General features: G+C 43.0%; 1 pseudogene; it reads right to left on the reverse strand.

Moving 5' to 3' along the window:
- Positions 1–605: 605 nt before the first annotated feature.
- On the reverse strand, positions 606–984 carry LOC108315174 (annotated as a pseudogene).
- Between the last annotated feature and the right edge of the window lie 6,993 nt (positions 985–7,977).

Consider the following 7,977-nt stretch of genomic DNA (forward strand, 5'->3'; position numbering starts at 1 on the left):
TGTTGACCAGGATGGTCTCGATCTCTTGACCTCGTGATCCACCCGCCTCGGCCTCCCAAAATGCTGGGATTACAGGCGTGAGCCACCGCGCCCAGCCCCAGTTTTCTTCTTTTAACTTGTTATACTTGGTGAAGAAATGTGGCTCTAAGGAGGAAAGGACACAAGCAGGAAGGAGATGTAGGAAGCTGGTGTTTCTTTTTTCCTTTTCCCTCCAGGAGAAGAATAGACCTGCCAAAATTGAGAATAGTAGCTCTATTCCCAGGAAATCCTCTCTATGAGGCTTAACATGTTCAGAAATTTCTCATAGTCCCCACAGAAGGTGAGAATAAGGTTAGGAGTCAGTGCACTCTAGAATATACAGGAATGACGTGATTTAACCAAGAACATACCCCAAGAACAAAACTCGCTTCAGCATGGCCTACCCATATATAGTGACCTCTAAAAATACTAAGTGTAAGCGAGGCACACTTGCCACTCTTGCCCAGTCCTTTTTTTTTTTTTTTTTTTTAGAAAAAAAACAGAGCTTTATTATTCTCAACAACAGCGGCAGCGGTCTCCGTAGGACAGGGGAGTGAGTTCTGTTGAGTGATAGGGATAGGTGGCTCCTACTTGCTGGCGGTGAGCGGGCTCTGCAGGACCATGATGACTGAGTGCCCGCGCAGGAACATCTTGGAGATGTAGCGGTCTTTGTTGACTGGCTTGGACTTCTCAGTCCACATCTTCTTCACGTTCTCGAACATCATGTTGCAGTACCTATCGAAGGCTTTCATGCAGCCCAGGAGTTTCTTATTGTTGCGTCAGTTGATGAGCACTTGGCTGTTGTTCTTGATGGACTGAGTGAGCACAGAGGGTGGACCTGAGTTAATTAAATTCCTCCTCCTTTCGATTCTGCAGCTCCTCCAGGGTCATCTCATTCTTGGGCTTGTTGAGGGGGCTCATGTTGGTGACTAAGCTCTCGGTTCACTCCCATTTCCTCCATGTTGCTGCTGCCTTTTATAACTCTTCTGAGACCTGCTCTCTGCCACCAACCTATTGGAGCCAGACACCACTTCCTCTGTTAAACAGAGCAAACCACAGAATCATCTTTTCTGCTACTCTAAAAACTTCTTGTCACTCTTAAAGGGAGTTGAGAGAAGAAAAGAAAATGTCAAAGCTTCCTTACATCAATGTCAAGCCTGTCAATTTAATGCATGGATGGATTTGCACGTCTTTTCCATTTTTTGCTTGACTGATATTTGGGTTTCTTTATGCACCTACATCTGCCTGTAATGCTTGTGGGTTAACTAAGATTTTGCTCTGGTGAATCAAGGGCAATGTATGTATGTGCCAGGACTTCACTCTCAATGGGAGCATTGTTGCCGTCTGAGCAATGAATCTCCCATTACACAATATTGGGAATTGTTTGACAAGCATACTTAAAACACACACAAACACACACACATAACCTTTGCATAGTTGAACCTGAAAATCTTCTAGCCTTAGGATTAGAATTCTTTCTCTCCCATGGGCATGGGTAGATTTATTCAGAAATATTTTGTAGTTTGAGATGCTGGGAGAAATCATTTTGATAAGAAGGTGTCCATAGCATAGCACACATAGCTACGAAACTATGTATGCGCACTAGAGGAATTATTTCCCTAGGTGTCAGGTGGAACAGCCGTGCCCCTCTGGGGATTCACAGTCTGATGTCACCACTATGTCAGGGTCATGTACTAATACCTACATGTCCAAAATGACCTACATACTAGTCACCCAGAAAATAGAAATAGTTTTAGATACAGTCTCTGCTTTGGAGAGCAAGAGAAGAAATACAAATATAGAATAGTATTTTTAAAATTATATTTAGTATTGATGTTATTTTGGTGTGTTGAAAAGGTAGGGGGCTGAGCCTGGTATCTCACACTTGTAATCCCAGCACTTTGGTAGGCCAAGGCAGGCAAATCGCTTGAGGTCAGGAGTTCAAGACCAGCCTGGCCAATGTAATGAAACCCCGTCTCTACCAAAAATACAAGAATTAGTTGGGTGGTAGCACATACCTGTAATCCCAGCTACTTGGGAGGTTGAAGCAGGAGAATTACTTCAACCTGGAAGATGGAGGTCTACATAGAACGGTCACAGGAGCGGAGGGCAAATAAATGACCATTATTATAAGAACTTAAATGTCCAACATCATGGGAATGGTTAAGTAAATTGTCGTAGATCTCATCAGTGGTATATTTTCAACTGTTAAAATAGGATACACAAAGACTATGAAGCTACGTGGAAACACCAACATGAGTTAAGGTTCAAAAGCAAAATGTAAATGTGGGCTGGGCATGGTGGTTCACACCTATAATTCCAGTACTTTGGGAGGCCGAGATGGGAGGATCCCTTGAGTCCAGGAGTTCAAGGCCAGCCTAAGCAACACAGGAAGACTCTGTCTCTACCAAAAAAAAAAAAAAAAAAAAAGGCACAGTGATACATGCCTGTGGTCCTGGGAGGCTGAGGTGGGAGGATTGCTTAGGCCCAGGAGGTTGAGGCAGCAGCAAGCTGTTATCACGCCACTGCACTCCAGCCTGGGCAACAGGTTAAGACCCTGTCTCTCTCTCCCTCTCTCCCTCTCTCTCTGTGCCTCTCTCTCTCTCTCTCCCCGTATATATGTATACGTATATATCACATATATAATGTGTATGCAGACCGTGATTATAATTATAATGAACAAGCTATGTTTCTATAGGACAAAAACTTGAGGGTAACAAAATGTTTTTTTAAGTTGTTAGCCGACAAGTTAGTAATTTTTTTCTTTTATTTGTATTATGCTAAGCTTACAACAATGCTTGTGGATTGAAGTTGGGTTTTTTTGGTTTGTTTTTCTTTTTTGAGGCGGAGTCTCGCTGGGTCACTCAGGCTGGAATGCAGTGGTGCAATCTCAGCTCACTGCAGCCTCTGCCTCCCAGGTTCAAGCAATTCTCATGCCTCAGCCTCCCAAGTAGCTGGGATTACAGGCACATGCCACCACGCCCGGCTAATTTTTGTATTTTTAGTAGAGACAGGGTTTCAAGATGTTGCCCAGGCTGGTCTTGAACTCCTGACCTCAGGTGATCCACCTGCCTCAGCCCCCAAAGTGCTGAGATTACAGGCGTGAGCCACCATACCCAGCCAAGGTTTTTTTGTTTGTTTAACTAAAAGGAAGAAACTGTTGGAACTAATGTAAATATAGCTGCTCACAACCTCAAAAAAAATTTATTAATATCACTGGAAAAACCCAAATGATCACCAACAAAAATAATAAAATCCCGCAAACCCAAATGTATGTGCTGCAGCAACCTACAATAAATAAAAATGTATTTGGTAATATGCCATGAAACAGAGCAGTGCAGATTTTCACAGCCTGATTTTCACTAAACTCCCTGCTACAGTGTTACTGAAAATTCACTTTTCTTAAAACTATTTACTTAAAAGAAGAAGGAGGTCTTCATCTTGCCTTTTTTTTCTCTCAACAAAAGTGCTTCTGTTTTGCATCATTATTTTATATTTAAAAAGAGGTGGCAAAACTATTTTTACCTCTTGCGTTGATCAACTCAGCCAGAAAGAACAATTGCAAGACCACTTAACTTTTAATTCACTTATGAGTGATTCCTCCGATCATCCCTAGAGAGGACCCTTTCAAGTCCCAGAACCTTGCTTTCCTCATCGAAATAGCCTTCAGAAAGTGGCCTTGCAATATTTTTGCCTGATTTGCCTTGACACTGCAGATAAACCACAGAAGCAACAGTCTGTTCTCTGCATATATGCGTTGTAATAAGCCTGACAGTTTTAAGAAGATTAGCTTCATCCACCAAGACATTAACTCAGCTCTAACATTCACTTCCAACCCTGACAACGCTGAGAAACCTTACATCTAAGCCGTGGTTATAACACTTGAGTTGGTTTACACATAGGTAAAACTACGGAGACAGGATTTCCAGGCATTGGGTTTGCAAATTCTCTAGAGTGAAACTAGAAACTGAAACCCTCTCAAGGTTTTTTTTTTTTTTTTTTTTTAGGAAAGCTTGTAGGTTTTTGTTTGCTTGCTTCTTTAGTTACAAGAGTAATTTGCATCTTGAATTTCTTAACTGGCTCATGGCTTATTGTTCCCTATTCCTTTTGATAAATTTGAAATATTTACAAAATATGTAAGTTAACATCCAAATACTTAAAAATATTTGTTTACTGAAAAACTGTCTAAACAGTGAGAAGTGTGTAAACTGAAAAGTTAACAACAAACCCTATTGAACCCATATCCCAGAGGTAGCCACAACGATCAGTTTGCTAGAATTTTTTTTTAAAAATAAACATGTACAGGCTGGGTGGAGTGGCTCACGCCTGTAATCCAGAACTTTGAGAGGCAAAGACAGGTGGATCACTTGAGGTCTGGAGTTTGAGATCAGCTTGGCCAACATGACGAAACCCCGTCTCTACTAAAATTACGGGAGGCTGAGACAGGAGAATCGCTTGAACCTGGGAGGCGGAAGTTGTGGTGAGCCGAGATTGCATGGTTGTACTCTAACCTGGGCAACAGGAATGAAACTCCATCTCAAAAAAAAAAAGAAAAGGAAAAGAAAAAAAAAAAGTAGCTGGGCATGGTGGCACATGTCCGTAGTCCCAGCTACTTAGGAGGCTGAGTCAGGAGGATTGCTTGAGACCAGGAGTTGGAGGCTGCAGTGAGCTATGATCGTGCCAATGCTCTCCAGACTCAGTGACAGAACGAGACCCTGTCTCAAAAATAATAATAAAATGCCATAAAATAAAATTCAAACAGTAGGTAAGGGGGTCAAACAAAAACCTAAAACAACTTCTTGTGTTTCTTTCCAGAATTTTTTTCAATGCTTATTCAAGCAACTATATTCATATCCACCCTCCCACCCACTCACTTTTTTTTTAAAGCAAGAGAGATCACACTCTACTTATATGGAACATGTCACTTTGAAATCATATAGCTAAGGACAAATCAACATGACTCATCGACATTAGCTGACCCACAGCTGGTTCCAAAAACTCCTGAAACCCTTTCAACAGGTGTTGCCTGAATTTACCTTTCCCCTAGTAGTGCTGAAAAAAATAATTTTGGTGGTTTTTTTTCCTTTTAATTCCATGCAGGGTTTTTCTTTCTTTCTTTCTTTCTTTTTCGCAAGTGAAGATTCAGCAGAAGGTGTTAATCCAGGCACTAAATCTAGAACATTCTAATCACTGTGATATTTTGTATGTCTCATCTTAGGCAGAAAATGTGTGAAGATGCCAGTTTATTCTACTCATACCTTGCAGTCCTTCTCGAGGTGATTCTGCATATGCTAATGATCTTACGTCAGCTCACACCTCAGTCACCTCCACCTCTTCACCTCCTGGACTTGTTGCCCCTAACATCAGTGCTAGAGAAACCTACCTAGCTTACGCTCTTCTTACAAGAGGGGGCGGCTTATCTGATACCCTCAAAATCTACTCCCTCCACCCAAGCCTTTCTATTTATATAATTGTATAATGTTGAATTGTACAAGGAAGCTATGAATCCTTCTGTATTCATTTCCTATGCTGTGACAATTGACCACTCACTTAGTGGCTTAAGCAACACACTTGTATTCTCTTACAGTTCTGCAGGTCAGACGTCCAGAATCACGAAGTCCTGAAGTCAAGGTGTTGGCAGCACTGGTTCTTTCTGGAAACTGAGGGAAAATCAGCTTCCTTGCTCTTCTCCCAGCTTCTAGAGGTCTCTGTCCACCTCTGCCTGTCTTCACATCATCTCCTCTGACACTGACGCTCCTCCCTCCCTCTTAGGAAGCCTTTTGTGATGACATTGGCCTCACCTGGAGAGCTCACCAGGAGCCGCTCCCACCACAAGGCCCTTCACTTAATCACACCTGCAAAGACCCTGGTGCCACACTAAACAATACTCACAGGGCATGATGTGCATGTAATTGGGGAAATTATTATTTAGTCTTAAAACGCCATCCTCCTTTACAAATAAATAAATTAGAACAAAGAAACTAAGTTCTCCTTGGCCACCTAACTATTCATCCTTTCTCCCCAGAGGCATCCACTGTTAACACTCCTTGGTGTGAATTTTTCCAGACTATTTTTATTATCTAACATATATACATATGAATGCACAACAGATTTATTTAGTACTGTTTGGGTTTTGTTAAAAATATGGCATCCTATTCTGCAACATGCTTCTTTCTCTGTTTTGAAATCCATCGCTATTAATACACATAAAACTAGTTCAGCCTCTACTTTTTAAAAACTACTTCTTACTGTGGTACAACATACATAAAGTTTATCTTTTTTTTAAGTTTATCTTTTTTTTTTTTGAGACAGAGTCTCGCTCTGTTGCCCAAGATGGAGTGCAGTGGCTCGATCTTGGTTCACTGTAAATTCCGCCTCCCAGGTTCAAGCGATTCTTCTGCCTCAGTGTCCCAAGTAGCTGGCATTACAGGCGTGTGCCACCACGCCTGGCTAACTTTGTATTTTTGGTAGAGACGGGGTTTCTGCATGTTGGCCAGCCTGGCTCAAACTCCTGACCTTGTGATCTGCCCTCCTTGGCCTCCCAAAGTGCTAGGCTTATAGGCAGGAGCCACTGTGTCCAGCAACTTTATCATTTTAACCATTATTATTATTATATATTTTTTGAGATGGACTCTCTCTCTGTCATCCAGGCTTGAGTGCAGTGGCACGATCTCGGCTCACTGCAACCTCCGCCTCCTGGGTTCAAGTGATTCTCTTGCCTCAGCCTCCCAAGTAGCTGGGATTACAGCACCCAGCTAATTCTTGGCTCACTGCAACCTCTGCCTCCTAGATTCAAACAATTCTCCTAACTCACTCTCCTGAGTAGCTGGGACTAGGCATGTGCCACTATGCCTGGCTAATTTTTTTGTATTTTTAGTAGAGACAGGTTTTGCCATGTTGGCCTGGCTGATCTTGAACTCCTGACCTCAAACGATCCACCCGCCTTGGCCTCCCAAAGTGCTGGGATTACAGGCATGAGCCACCGCGCTTTCTGTTTTATTATTTTCTAGTGTTTTTTTTTGGAGACAGAGTTTTGCTCTTGCTGCCCAGTCTAGAGTGCAGTGGCTCAATTTCAGCTCACTGCAACCTCCACCTCCCAGGTTCAAGTGATTTTCCTGCCTCAGCCTCCCAAGTAGCTGGAATTACAGGCATGTGCCGCCACTCCTGGCTAATTTATATTTTAGTAGAGACAGAGTTTCACGTATTGGCCAGGCTGGTCTCAAACTCCAGACCTCAGGTGATCCACCCACCTTGGCCTCTCAAAGTGCTGAGATTATAGGCATGAGCCACCATGCCCAGCCCCTGCTATATTTTTTAAGTGCCCATGAGGGGCTGAGCATAGTGGCTCACGCTTGTAATCCCAGTACTTTGGGAGGTTGAGGCAGGCGGATCACTAGGCCATGAGTTCAAGACCACCCTAGCCAACATGGTGAAACTCCATCTATACTAAAAATACAAAATTAGCCAGGCATGGTGGCACATGCCTATAATCCCAGCTACTTGGGAGGCTGAGGCAGGAGAATCACTTGAACCCGGGAGGCAGAGGTTGCAGTGAGCTGAGATCGTGCCACTGCACTCCAGCCTGGGCAACAGAGCTAGATTCCATCTCAAAAAATAACTTGTGCAAATCCTCTAACCTGTCTGCATTAATTTCCTTATCATAAAATGGGGATTAATAATAAGTATGCCTATAACGGTTTGAGGATCACATAAAGTGATACAGTATTTTTCACTGTTAAAGAATACATGCAGGCCGGGCGCCGTGGCTCAAGCCTGTAATCCCAGCACTATGGGAGGCCGAGGCGGGTGAATCACGAGGTCAAGAGATCGAGACCATCCTGGTCAATATGGTGAAACCCCGTCTCTACTAAAAATACAAAAAATTAGCTGGGCATGGTGGTGTGTGCCTGTAATCCCAGCTACTCAGGAGGCTGAGGCAGGAGAATTGCCTGAACCCAG

The sequence above is a fragment of the Cebus imitator genome, unplaced genomic scaffold, assembly GCF_001604975.1.
Source record: "Cebus imitator isolate Cc_AM_T3 unplaced genomic scaffold, Cebus_imitator-1.0 Scaffold169, whole genome shotgun sequence".
NCBI lineage: Eukaryota > Metazoa > Chordata > Mammalia > Primates > Cebidae > Cebus > Cebus imitator.